Source organism: Falco punctatus (assembly GCF_963210335.1).
Source record: "Falco punctatus genome assembly, chromosome: 7".
Taxonomy (NCBI): domain Eukaryota; kingdom Metazoa; phylum Chordata; class Aves; order Falconiformes; family Falconidae; genus Falco; species Falco punctatus.
This window is the reverse complement of record NC_137587.1, coordinates 68,838,593-68,853,394: the sequence shown is the minus strand read 5'-3', so window position 1 is coordinate 68,853,394 and position 14,802 is coordinate 68,838,593. Positions and strand designations below refer to the sequence as shown.

The following is a 14,802-nucleotide window of genomic DNA, read 5'->3' as shown; positions in this document are numbered from 1 at the left end:
TTAACCAGCAACTAAAACCAATTGCTTTCTGTGTATGTGGTCAACTGTGGTGTAAATCAGAGGGTTCGCCCCCTCAGTCGGGCCTCAAGTTAGCTGCAGGGGGATTCTCTCCCAACAGGATTAGGCCACAAGAAGAGGTGGCCAGAATGGAGGTAAAGGAGACTGTTCATGACAGAGGGAACAATGTACGTGGGCATCTAATCTAGACTTAAGGGGAGCTTAATGTACAGGATTCAGTAATAGGACCTTTTGGCAGGAATCTGCAAGATAGCCCTTTAAAAAAAAAAAATGTAATGCAAAACATGATCTCTACAGGTACTTCTACACTCCTGTTCCTCCTTTATTGTGGACCTTTTTTGGGTGGAGTTTAGATGTTTCTGGAGTACAACATTGCTCCATGATTATAAAGTGAGTTTGTGACAGAAGCAGCCCTTTATAGGAAAAAAAAAAAATATTCAAGTAGCCCTTTGCTAAAATTAACTTCCTATCACTAGTTTTAAGTCCCACCTATGTTTCCCTTGTGATCAGAGATGCTGAATAAAGACATGTTTGTGAGTACTTACAGAAGGGAGGTGGAAAGCTGGAACAAGCTGAAGATTAAATCAAGGGGAAGATGTTTTGCTGGTAAGCCACTGTCTTCATTTTAGAGGAACAAAAAGCCACCCTCACTACTCATCCCAGCTAGTAAATAATAAATCAGAATCCCTCCATTTTACCTCACAGAATAAAAAACCAAAGGTGACTTCTTTGTATTATTGTACTGTTCTTGTATTAATACTGTTCCTGGTACTAGAACTAACCTTAAGTAACCTGTAATGCAGAGATGTATCTTCAAATACATATGACCAAACATATCAGAGTGTTTTAAAAGTTCACAAACATACTAATTAATACAAAACACTCATGTCATTTGACTTCTCACTTACATAATCACTTGACCTGAACCTGTGTGTGAATTAGATACAGGCACGGTACGAACAAGTTCAGCTCATCTGCATCCACAAAAGCTCAATTTGCATGAATGGCCATTGCAAACGAGCAGGTACATTTGCCATACAGCTCTACGTACCTCCACGGGCTCCTTCAGCACTTATGTATTTTCAGGATCTGATCCTGTAAATCTACCTGTTTCTTCAGATGAATGCTCACCTTTCTTTATAAGCACACACTCCCATTTATGTGGACTGCCATTCCTCTGTTTTCTGATGCCTGTATTAAGAGATACCCCTTGACTGCCAAATTAACTTCCTTAGTAGTTTTCAGACAAATTAATTTGAGTTTCAAATGTCTGACTGACTTGCAGAACTGTCTCAGAGAAAAACAAAGGGCGGCCGCAAAAGTTCCACATAGAGAAACAAGATTTGAAAATGCAGCTCTACTTGTTTTGCCCATGCTGCAGTGACTTCTAGAACTCGCAACTACCAGAAGAATTTAAAACGTTAATAAACCACAAACATCCATTTCCTATGGCTTTCCACTCATAAGGCTAAGATAGGAAAGCAAATATTTAAGGAACAATGACAGAAAAGAGTACATTTTTAAGATAACTGTAAAAACAGTAGAAGTAGACGTAAGAAAATAAACAAGGTTATATCATTTTGTATTTTCAAGAAAGAAGCTATTCATGAAGTATGGAGGAAAGAAGAAGACTGTATTTTATCCCTCCCCTCATGGGGCTTTTAAATATACACAACATATCGCAAGCTCTGGGAATTTTCAAAAAGAATAATGCAGCACATAAGCAGTAATAACATTCAGAGCCTCTGAATATTTCCCTAGCTCATCTCCAAGCACACATTCCAGCGTAAAGATCTGTGCTTTGAGCTTCATTCAGAAGACACACAGAATGCTGAGGCACTTTGTACAGCTATTATCTGAAAAGTCTGACCCCGCAACAAATGACACTATAGAAGAAAGCTAAATTATCAAAACTTTATTTCAGCATTGTATGCTCAACAGGGTGTTTTGCATATCTGACTAAGCAGCCAATTTGCTGCTAGGTAAGCAAAGAATTTCTGATTCTGTTTGTACAGTGCTGAACTCTAGCACACAAGAGGGTGAACTGTGAATATTCTGTGAAGCTCATTTGATTAAATCACTATTTTTGTAATAGCATTTCTGTAAAGTAAAAGCACTTCCATTTAACCAAATGTCAATGTTGCTTTAACAGAAATGGGAATACATGATCCATATAAAGAAAAACAAACATACAGGGCCTAGACAGCCTGTTTCTTTTTGAAGTGAAGTCTTTTTATGCTTAGCAGATGACAAATCCTTTTTGGTATTTCAATATTTAATATCCACCGCTTACTCCTAGGTTTGCTTTTGATGTATTTAAAAAAAAAATAACATGTCATTTTCCAAGGCCTAGAATAGTAGTACTGCACTAAGTACGGATAGCAATTAGTAACTAGAAATCTTTCCTCTCTTTTTCTACTCAAATCTTTTCTGTCCCCTCAAGCATTTTTTTCACTCTGAAAACACTTGCAAGATTTTGCTGGGTCCACTATTGGCAGTTTGCCCCTCAACCACTACAGCACTCTGGGACCATGTGGATGGGGAAGATGTATTTCAGGCACTTGGCCCACTGACTCACTCTTCAATGTACCATCTGATACACTTACACTTCTATCTATTGTCTCTTAAGGTTCAAGATTCAGCAATGAAACCTTGATCCCTTATGTTGCATCACCCAGGATAAAAAAAGATCAGAGAAGTGAATAAAAATATAATTGGGCTTGTTAGTAAAGAACAAGTCCAGAGAAGAAAAGCTAAGACTTATCTTTGTAACAGATCTCTTCAAGTGTATAGGCACTTCACAAAAAGGAAGGCTGAAAAGGGATAAAATTCCTCCCTCTACATACCTAACAGATAAGTATCAGAGCAGCAATGCTATTTCATCTAAGAGATGCTGTGACTCCAAGGATACAGCCAAACCACCATGAAAAAGTTAAGACGTCTTGTATCCACGAGAGGCTTTTGAACAGCCTCTGCATCTTCCCCAGTCCTGTTTCCAGTTTGAGGCCACTGAACTTTGCCATGCTGATCACACCTCCCTCTAGGAATAGATTTTCAGACACATTTATCATCCAGAGACCCTCGTTGAGGGGAAAAAACTGCAGCTACTTATTACTGTCACTTCGGTCACATAAATACTGGATGGAAAGAACGAGCTAAGTAACTCTACAGAAAATAATCTAATGGTTGCAGAGAGATTACAAGGTGAACATGAATCAACAGTGTTTATTTTGATGGCAGTGCTGCACTTCATGCGGATCAAAGACAAATATAGCCCAGGTTTCAGCTGGAGCACAGCACCCTGCTTTGGAACGTTGTGCCTTAAGAAAGGGGTGTATCTAATACACACTATATACAGAAAGCCAGTAAGAATGATCAGATGTTCAGTAAATAACCTACAAGGAAGGGCTGAAGAGACAGAGGAGGCTGGCCTGAAAAAGTGACCACAAAGTCTGTAAGTACTTTAAATAAAGTGTTTGAGGGGGAAGGAGGGGGGGGGGCAAAAAAAAAAAAGAAAGAAAGAAAAGGGAAATAATTTTTTTCCTTTTCCCAGCCCATATGAGAAGAAATGGGTTTACACCGCAGCAAGAAAGATTCAGGTTACATGTTTTGACCAGCAAGAATGGCAAGGAACTAGAGCAAATTACTGGGGGAGCAGAAAGGTCAGTATTATTTACTTCCAACAGCAGCCTACATAAACATCTGTTAGGAAGAAAGTTACGTGTAGCTGACCCTGCCCTGAAAAAGTATGGACTAGATGTCGCCTTCTGTACTTATGAGTCAATGTTTGATTAGTTCATATTCTATCATTATTTATTTCTTTTACTCTAACGTCTATAAAGTCTAGCCACTGACTCATGCCTAGTCCTGGGATAGGATAAATATGTGACAGTAATTCCACAAAATGCACAAAAAAGAAATACAAGAGGCAACAGCAGAGTAAGACAAGGCAGGGAGGCCCAAAGAAACAGCAAGACACCAGTGACAGTCCCAACAGCACATCGAGCAAGAATTCTGAAAACTTTTGCAGTCATCACAGTAAAGGAAAATTAAGGGTTATTTAGAAGGTTTTTTTTACAGGATAGTCCTCCTTGTATGAAAATCATGGTTTTAAATGCAACATGCAGTCAACAGAGGCTGGGCACGCTATATCAAGCAAAACTAGCAGCTGACTAAGGAGAGGTGATGAGAAATAAGGCAGGGCAGGATCCAAGATAAGGAAAAACACTTCTCATTGAAAGCAAGAGAGCAGAGCACAAGAAAGGGATGAAATAACAAACCACCATTCTGTACAAGACCCTCCGCAGCATCACTCTGTGTGGATGATAAAACACGATGAAATTTGTCAAGTTAGAGAAAACAATGTTGGAAGGAGTGATTAATTAAATGATGAGATGCTGCCTAAGTTTTCTCATGTGCAGATGGCCAAGGACCTCATCATTTAAGATTTCATGTAGAAAGAAATATGGAAGTTTTCAGAGAAAAATCTTATTTCAAAGATGATGCCCAATTTTAATTTGCATGATAAGCAAATAAGGCTGTTTGATCTGCTGCTTCACTAAGACAGTGAAGGAAGACTGGCAGAGGAAGCGAATCGCCAGTTTAACTGTGTGACGCGTATACTGATGCCTCATTTACACAGCCACCTTCAGAAAGGCTAAATGAGATTTTAAATTGTGACAGAAAACAGAACTAGGTAACACCAGAACTTCTGGTATGACCACTAGTTTCACGCTTATGCAAAGCGAGAGACGAAGAAGCAACATGACAACTACAGTCTTTGATTATATACAGAAAAACAACCAAGGAAGCACCTAAGAAGGTGAGAAAAGGACTGGTGGCAACCAGCCACAGATGCCACAGGAGAAATGAAGTCCAAGAGCATAACTGCTAGTGGCAGCAGCAAGATGACGAAGGAGACCTCTGCTTCTAGCCAGTGGAGAATCTTGGTCTTCTTGTTAGGGAATAAACATGTTTACACTTGCTTTGCACCCCATTATACATTGTAGACTGACCAGTGTTAAGTAGATTTAAGAGAATGGGACATCATAACCTCTTCCGCTCTGAGATAAAGCTCAGTTTTTGACTTGAACATCACTACAGCTGCTCATGAATCACAACCTCAAATGGTTTATCATCTGCAAACGGGTGTTACGGGACTGTTCTGTCGGATGACTGAGCCATCTACTGAATTTAGCCGTAACACTACACGTTAACCCCGAATGTTCACCAGCCTCGCCCACAGAAAGCACCAACACCTTCTTGTTTTCCAGGGGACTGTTTTCACGTATAATTTAATGAAAGGTGGAAGTATCACATAAACCTCAAGCAGTGGAATGGGATGTATACCAGTAAACTTTAAAATGCATTAAATCTATCTGGAGGACTGGGAACAAGACAATCACATCACCATTTATATATTCCTACACAATTAAAGCAAAATCTTTTGTTCAGATCACAGGACTCGGCTGTGTCAATTGAATTGCTCTGATTGAACTAATTGAATTTCAGTTGCTCAAATCTGGTTTTGAACAGTTTTGTATGACATTCAAAAGACTGAAGACTTCCTTTATAAATCAAGTGTGTGTGTGGAGGGACAACAAATGATCTGGCTGTTACCCAGAAAATAACAAACACGTAATGTATTTTACTGGAGCAGCATACAAGTTTTCTCTTTCAGTCGAGGCCTCCGTTTACTAGGGTGGTGCACGAAGCGCTTCCCATGCTTTAAGGTCCTCCTTCCTCACGGAAGGAGGTAGGGACCCTCACTCTGCAGGCTACTCAAGTAAAACTGAACACTACTTATCCACGTCCTCCTTCACCCCTGTAGCTACTATTGCATCAGCAGACACAAAATGTACCTGAATTACAGCTTTACAGGACAGAGCGCGGGGATTACTTGTAAAACTCCTGCTTTTCCCACCCAGAAACTCCCTACCCACCTAGGAGGAAAAACAATGCCGCCACAAGGGGATTACGATTCTCAATTATTTCCAGAGAAACATTTATTTAATTAAATTTTAATTAAATGCCAGGCTAGATCTCATGGCTGATGTCTACCAGCAGCTTCTGTACAAACTTGCTGATTGTTCTTTATTCTCCCTGCAGAAGCGGAACTGTAAGCAGCTTATGAGCCAAAACCAAAGCACTCACAAAGCCAATGGCAGCAACTCCATTAACTCCACCAGCCAGGCCATTGCATCCAGTGTGCGCCTCCTATTCAGCACCAACGCATCACCCTTATTCCAGTATATCGTGTCCACTTTAAAGGCATCAACAGTGAAGGAACCCCGCTTTGTAACTTTCTAAAAAGGCCCGTCTACTTTAAAATTAATTTGGTTTTGATAACAACTTCCATGCCATGGAATTTGCTTCCTTCCCTCTTCTTCCCTTCCTTCTGTCTCTGAATAAAAAAAAGTATCCATGTATTCTCATACAAGTCAAGTCTTCAATTTGTTAATTTAACTTTTCCTTTTCTGCCTCTGTGTCTTAGAAGTAGCTGCATCTATTTTTATAACTAACTGGGCATAAAAACCCACAAACCTGAAGACTAGCCTGCATGTCTAAGAAGGACCAAGTCCTTTGGGTGAGCAGGAAAGGTGACTTTACTGCAGCTCAACTTACTCACTGTAAAAATGGACGTGAGACCTCCTACTAGTTTGTACATCTCATGGACTTTATTCAGTTATAAATGATGCTATGATTATTTGTAGTTATCAATCCATTGGCTGGCTTTGTCTCTGGCTCAGTGAGTTTTTTAACCATTACAAGAATTGCAAAACCCTCTTTCAGAGCGCTGGCTAAATAAGGAGTTTCGTATCCTATCACCAGCTGTGACTGACCTCCAAGTTTAACTGTGAAACTATTTGTCAATGGGCAAAAAAAATATGATGGGAGGTACAAACCACCATACCTTTACATTAGGCAGAAAAATTAAGAAGCACAAAGAAAAGCAATGAAACTAAAGGATTATTAAACTCAGATAACCTACTCTGGAAACTGTGAAGACCTGATTGCTAAGGAAGAAGTCGGAGATCTGCTAATCTGCTTTTACACCAGCTGAAACTGTAGTTTTCATTTTAGCACTAGAACTATTTTGTTTCCTTGGCTTTAAAAGGAGATTATTTAATTTTTTAAAAAAATAATCAGCTTTTACCCTGCCTTCCGTATTGGAAAGGTGTTTGAAGATGGCACAGAAAAAGCATTAAACTACAATTTTTGGGCTTGGGGGTTTCATCATTATAAAAAAAAAAAAAAAAACAACAAACCAAACAAAACAATCACCACAACCTTCAAGCAAAAATAAATGTTGTAGAGAATGTTAATTTTTAACAGCATTTTCAAAAGTGCAATGTGACTCTCTTTCCATAAACTTATAGCCATCTATAACAAAGAAAATATGCATAACATTGCCACAAAAAAGAAAAAAAAGGTCACTTTATTAGGGCTGAGCCCCAGTGCAGACATATACATGCCAGATGTAAGCTACAAAACTATACTACTTAGCATTGCTGCATTTACTGTCAGGACGTGCTTGGGAGCGGTACAGCGCGTCTCTTCCTGCCCTGTAGTACAGTTCAATCCTATAGTAGGACTACTATAGGACTCAATTTGTGGCTGTAGGAATTGTACCACAGCAGTCACCAGGAGCAGTCAGGGATGCTTACAGAATGTTTTCAAGAAATAGCTAACAATCTTGTGATAACTTTGTGCACTGGAATTTCTGATTACCTCTTCACGTCTCTCCCAAATCAAGCCAGAAAGCCTTTGTTCAAGAATGCCAAACAAGCTGCAGGAGGCAAGTTTTTAAGAAACAGGAGGTGGAAATGACAAAACGGAAGCAACAGGCAGATGAGAGGTTGAGAAAAGCAAGCCTGGCAGTTCTTCGAAGTGGATAAGGAAGACTCAATGAAACTAGGAAGGCTGCATATGTCTCCATACATGTCACTGACATGCAGAACAGCTAGGAAGGAAGCCAAGTATTCTCTTAAGTAGGACAAAATAATTATTTCTACTGCACAGATGAAATTTTATTATCTGCTAATGCAGATGTTGGGGCTAGGCAGTTAAATAGACTGCCCTGACTATAAAAATCAGAGTACCTGAATTCCAGACCTGTCTTTGACACTAGACTGATGCAGGACCTTTTGCAATTCACTTCAACAATTTTGGATGGAAACTACACTTACCAAGTGCTAGGAAAGTGAGTTTCAATGACACATTAGTGAGAAAAAAATAATATTTTGGGGTTAGTACTTCAGAAGTACCCCACTTCCCAGTGAAAGATTTTTCTCATTTGAACTAGAAATTTATATTTTAAAAAAGCCTGGATCTAGCAAAACATTCCTTATCCCTTGTCCCTCAAAATTTTTCAAGAGCTTCTCACTCCCTAATTCCATTTTGAATCAAATCTGAAATGTTCCATTCAACATAACTGGAAACAAATATTAATAAATGAAAAGTCTGACCTACAGTTTAAGAAATGGCAAATAGAAGGTATTAACACAGCAAGAAGTACTGAAACAAATTAATTTATTACTGATACAAAACCTTGTGTAATGAAAGTGCAAAACCAGAAGGTGTTTTTTTATGTTTGTGTTTTTTTATTTATGTTTAAGTGTTGGGGGGGTTTCTTGCCTGAATTTAAAAGGTTTTAGTTATTATGAGACTAACGCAGTCCCTCCAGATCCCTGCCCTTTCACTGCTACTTACAGAAAACACAAAACAAAATCTTACCACCTCCAATTCCAAAATTCTAGCCCAGCCTGAACACTTTAGGAAACCCTGGGAAGCTCTGGTGACAGCATGAGACCTTGCAGGAACTGCGCCATCCATGTACGCTGGCCTGAAGTTGGAAAGCAGAACAAGGTATGACACTTCAGCTGCTGCCACCTTTATCACTTACACTACGACCAGTAGAGTGCTGGACAGATTTTTTTACTACTGGCAGAAGTTACTACAGCAGCTGCACCGGTAATTACACTAGTAACTATGTCCCATGAATCACATTCCTCTTGAAGTCCCCTGCCCAAGAACTGTCCTCACTTTCATCTTCACTACTTAAAACTGTCAGACTTGAAAGCTCCCACATCCACTGCAGCAAGTTTTGTAGAATACACTCTTTCTACAGCAAGTGCTTCTTATTTTGAGCGCAAGAAAGAAACACACTCCATTCTTCCAAAGTACTTCTGCTGAATCAAAACCTAATAACTCTGTAAAGTATAAAAACTACAAGCACATTTCCTTTTTCCCCCCCCAGAAGAGAGCAGAACTGGTCAAATGGTCCCAAAAGTTTTCTTAAGAGTCCTAGTGGGACAGTAAGGTTACTGTACTTTGAACTACATTCATGCTGCTGGTGTGCACACCTTGTAAAAACCTGACATTGTGTTACTGTTGCTTCAAGTTACTCAGACAAACTGCCATAAAAACAAAACCCAAAACACCTTTCTATTTATACCAACACACACTCAGATTTGGCAAGAATCGCCAAATTTTCTATTTTGAGTCCTCCAAACATCTCTCGTCATCTTCAGGAACAGCTAAATCAGTCCTGCAAACTCTTTTCAATAAACCTCATTTAATACAGTTTCATTTTGACACCACCATTCACTGTATTTTCCACCCTAGTTACAAAATCCACTAACACACATTTTTAGTCTCTGAATTCTTTATGTAACCTTACACTTTTTGTACTAATAATTGTCATTTCTTTCCCACATCTGATTTTGTGTTTATTTTGCCATACCACAGCTGAGTTTATCAGCTTTTTAAAAGGAATTTTATCAGGAGTTTTGCAAGAATCTCTGAAGTTCTTTTCCTACTTCTGTGCTGACCCACTCACAGATTTATGACAGGTTAAAAAAAAAAAAAAGTGCTGATTTCCCACTCTCCCTCTTGTCACACATCTTAACAGGTTATTCTATTTTTATTCTCTACAACGTACTCAGGAAAGCTCCATGGCCTGCTCATTTGACTTCAAAATTACGCTAGTTCTTCAATTTAGGGTTTTTTTCATTTCGCCCACAAACTACCCCAAAGATTTATCTAGCAATTAAGATAATCCATAATATTGTTGGTTTACAGTGTCTAATTAATGAGATTTTACAAAAGTTCTGAAGTTGATCATGGAAAAAACAGCTTGTAAAAGGAAGACCAACAATAGTAAGAATGGCTGAATATTCAAAATAAGTGATACGTATTATAAGCCACTGGAACTAACAGAATGAGTTGTTAAATTCTGTCCAGTAAAATCAAATATCAAAGCCATAAAAAAGCAAACTTGTTTGTAATGGTGTCATCCTCCTTCATAAGAAAATGATTGTTTCAGAAAAGAAATACATATAAATTTGCCAGTTTACAAGAGAAATTGCCCGATTATCTAAAGAACACCAAAGAATAAACTTAATATACTCTTCAGCATCCTTTTCACAAAGAGAGACCATATACAGCGCATTTCCTGGTTTAAAAAAAAAATCAAAACAAACCACCCTCCAAAACTCATGTAAAACTTGTCCTAAAAGCACACCAACTACAACCAGTTTTGGTAGGAAATAAACAACTGTCTCTGACAAACAGAAACTGGGGCAGCGGGGCGGGGGGGGGCATGCTTCAAAAGACTTGCAAAAAACTATTTAAACTATTTTAAAAATTAGTGTACAAGTTCTGGAAGGTTTATTGATGTATATATTGATCAGTCTATTCTTGCAGACCCACAAAAAAATGTGTGGAACAATTTCCTCCCCTGTTCTGTTATTTACAAATTTCCAGGCTCTGCTGGTATGCCTGATATTGTGTGAATAAAAAGGTAAATAATATCCTACACTCAACTCTGAGGGGGGGAGGGAAATGTTTTGAGACATACCAGAAGTATTCACCTCTTCTTCTCCTCCTAATTTGCTAACTTAAAACAGCTGCCTCCCATTCTATGCATTGCTTTAAATAACTTTTCTTCATTTCTTGTCTGAGCTTCCCAGTGGAGTATCAATCCCTTACTCGAAACACTGCTGGAAAACAGAATATTGTGACACAAACATGGAGTATTCACAAGCAATTAATGCGGAAACCAATGGAATCACTCACACGCCAGAGCAATTATACACCAGCCCCAGAAGCAAGCACTGAAAAACATATTGTTTTGAACTTGCCAAAACTCCCTCAAAGGACTGATTACGTTTTAAAAACCGAGCAATAGGCAAGAACCCTTCTGGGTTTATATTTGACCATACAGTTTACACCTTGCTAACCACTACTGGGGAGATTTAAACAACTGAACAACAGACAACAGGCCTGACAACTGACATCCAAGCCTCTGAAAATGGCCATAAGCTCCAGAGCTTATTCATCCAATGTCTTGAGCTCTTTTTTTTTTTTTTTTTTTTTTTTTTTTTGCCTATAGCACTCTTCTATTGATTTTAAGGGTCTCAAAGCATAAGATTGTGTTGTCAGAAAATGTATATGGTTTGCCAATGCTCATTTTTGTTCCTTTTCCACAAAATTCCTGGATAGCAGCAATTAATACTGTTCCAAATTGCCCTTAATGACCATCTTCCAGCTATGCTGGCAGGTGGGGAAGTTAAGGGCAGGAAGAGGGACAATTTAAGAACAAATTTTCACTTTCCAGTTACCGTATCTACATACACAGAAATGACTGAAGACTTCGATGTTACACAAAACATGAAGGAATGCATTGTCCGGATGCAGCATGGACAAACAAGATATCAGCAGATCTACAAAGGAGTATTATAAACCACAAAAAAACAATCAGCAGCTCATTTCAGCAAACGCTCAGCTATTCAACAATTTTACTCATAGAACACAGTAGGATTTCACACATGATACATACACTTTATGTATAGGAGCCCTTCATTCAAAACCTGTGTTAATGCAAGGCTGCAGTACTCATGTTAAAAAAAAAAAGGCAAATAAACCATGCATAACAAAATATAAAGCGTGGATGAAATCACCCAATTGGCCACATTGCAGTTACACTAAATAGTCTGTAAAGCTTGATCAGAAAATACCTGGAAAATAATCATATAGAAGCACATGAAAACCTAACACAGGCTCAGCCATAACTGAAGTTTCCATAGCGAGTGTTTTTAGTATTTCAGATTTTGGCCCAGGATTCTGACGTATGATCAGCTTCAGCTGCAAACCTGCATTTAGAACCTCCTTTGCATAGAGATAACAACGGATCTCTTTTAGGCAATGAAGAAATTGGACAAAAATGTGAACCATGTACAAAAAATCAAACATTAACTGTAGTGATTATAACAATTACTCACAATATTAACTTCTTTGTACTTGAGCTTTAAAAAACAGAACATACAGATAAGGATGGAGAATATTTTCATCTTCCAACAGGAGACTGACCAGGGATCCTATAGAGCAGCTTCCCACTATTGTAAGCAGGGCTCAGACTGCTTTTGCTGCTCCGCTGTTAAGGACTCCGACAAGGCAGGATTCCATACACTGTGTCAGTATACAGTATTTCTAATCAATGACATCTACGACAGACAGTTGACAGCTTTATTCATAGAAACACATAATAAAAATTCCTCACCTAAGAGCTAGTATGGCTTCATCAAAATGTAAACAGTTTCTCCCTCTATTAAAAAGAGCAAAATTGGATCCTCATTTTAAATGGCATCATCATATCCATTTTTAAATCCAACTTACTTTTTTTTGGTATCCTGAGAGTATTAGTACAGTGACAAGGGTTTTTTTTGTTGTTGTTGCTGTCTGTTTAAGAGCAGCTGTACTCCACAAAGACATTATTTAAAATTTATATACCGTTGTGATAGGATGCTTAGGTATTTGGCCTATGGAACATTTCCATTCATTTTTAGTCCTCCAAACAGTTCTCAAGACTTCTCAAACCCTTGCAATACAAGCAGCGTGCATGTGAATGGGGCAGAGGGAAAATCAACGAGTTTCAACATTTAATTTTGGTTTCGAACTTCGAATAAGTTTCCCCCAATAGTTTTCAGGGCGGCGTTTTCTACAACTTCATGTGAATAGAACATACAAGACATTCTTTCTTCTGAGAAAACAAAGGAAAAAGTATCTCTGTATTCTCAGATTTTTTTAAAAGTTATAACAGTGTAGTTAATACACTTTAATTTAGTTACTTTGTTTCCATGATAAAAGTTCTTTTCCAAAGGTCTTCACCTGTGCCATGAAAACAAATCCCAGACCAAAACTTCCTTTGTGAAGCCTCAGCCCAGGGGCCACCTTTGTCCATACCTGTAAAGGAGAATTTAAAACAGAGCTAAAATAAAATTCACCCTGATCCTGAAGTCCTAAACACTTTGAAAAGTTTGCACTCTAGAACTACTGCAGTAACTTCTATTACACCGAAACCAGCGCCACAGAACAATAAATAGTGACTCGTCTACACCACAGACAAAACCAAAATCCAGTGGCTCTAACAGCTAAATCATGAGGCCCTAAACCACCACAAAAATATTTAGCCTGTTAGAGAATACCAGTGGTACACTTTTTACCTGAAGCTGGATCCAGCTTGACCCTTGTCCCAGCTCAGACTCTCTCAACCAAACTCGTGCTTAGCTGCCAGCTGCGTTCATTACAGCTTATCTGCAGGCGACACGGGTATTGGAAGCATCTCCATCCTGCACTGCAAAATATTTTGACAAGTCAGTCTTCCAGCAATTCTCATCTTTTTGTTGATTCTGAGCATCAAATGTTTCAAATGACTCCTGGGGATTTTTAAAAGCCCTGTCTTTTCCAACCACCTGAGGTGAAGGCAAGGTTAACAAGTCCATCAAAACTCCAGCGACTCGGTCACGAAGGGGCAAGAAGGAGTCTCGCCGAGCAAATGCAGCTCATTTTATCTATCGCCTGCTACGCCTAACAAAAACGGTGCCCTGTGTTTGACAGAACCAGTCACAAGTACACGCAGAGGAGCGAGCGTGGGGGTTTGCCGCTGTCAGAGCGCTAGCGGATCCGATACCTGCCACAGCCAGCGAGCCCTGCCAGGGCACAGCTGGCACCTCGTTCCAGAAGCCCGCCTGGCAAAAGGTAAAGGAGAACGAATATACCTTCTGCTGGCAACACAGGCCAGCCGGCCCCACCGCTTCATCCAACGACTGGACGTGAGCAAAAGCAGAAGCGGGCTTCCGAGAGACGGCAAGGCGCTGGTGACACCTTCAGAGCCGCGACAAGCATCCCCCAGGAAAGCTTTCCAGAGAGGGAACCGACCGACCCGGGGGTTCTCCGCACAAGCGCCGCCTCCCCGCCCTACCCCTCTCTGCCCGAAGCCCCTTCAGCCCGCTCGCCCGCGGAAGGGGCACCCGGAGCGGCAGCACCCCGCGCTGACCGAACGCCCGCCGCCCGGGGCCCGCGGAGCTCCCCGGCAGGGCAAGCCGGCCTGGCCTCGCCTCCCCTCACGGCCAGGCGCCGCGCTGAGGAGATCGGCGCCCCTCCCCCGCGCGGCGGCCCGCCCGCCCCGCGCTCTCCCCGCCCCGCCGCCGCCGGCCCGCGCCATTCCCCGCGCTCCGCCGCCCCGCTCCGCACCTTTCCCTCCCTCCTGGCTGCGCGCCCCTGCCCGGGAGGCTCCGGCTCTAGCGCCGCTCCCCGCCCCGCGCCTCGGCGCCTCCCCCCCGGCTCCAGCAGGCGGGGGAAGCGGAGCGGGGCGGGAGAAGGCAGAGCGCACCCCAGCCCCACCGCGGAGCCGCCGCTGCTCCTTCCCCATCAGCCACCAGCACGGAATGATCCTCCGCTCCCAGCCGGGCTGTCCCCCTGGCCGGCTGCGCCGCTCCCCCA

The 14,802-nt window shown here is 40.9% G+C and overlaps 1 protein-coding gene across 3 annotated transcripts in view; it reads right to left on the bottom strand.

Annotated features, from left to right (window-relative positions):
* Positions 1-14,744, bottom strand: part of LOC308067108 (NADPH oxidase 5-like) — a 42,767-nt gene extending 28,023 nt beyond the window's left edge. Inside the window, exons 1-4 of one of the 3 annotated variants that reach the window (XR_013929453.1) lie at positions 14,554-14,744; positions 13,524-13,654; positions 10,880-13,263; positions 8,755-8,863 (exon numbers count right to left, since the gene is read on the bottom strand). The gene's annotated coding sequence lies outside the window, so the exon portion shown is untranslated. The remainder of the gene's footprint in view (positions 1-8,754; positions 8,864-10,879; positions 13,264-13,523; positions 13,655-14,553) is intronic. The other 2 variants (XM_080395383.1, XR_013929454.1) reach the window with 2 other exon arrangements.
* Between the last annotated feature and the right edge of the window lie 58 nt (positions 14,745-14,802).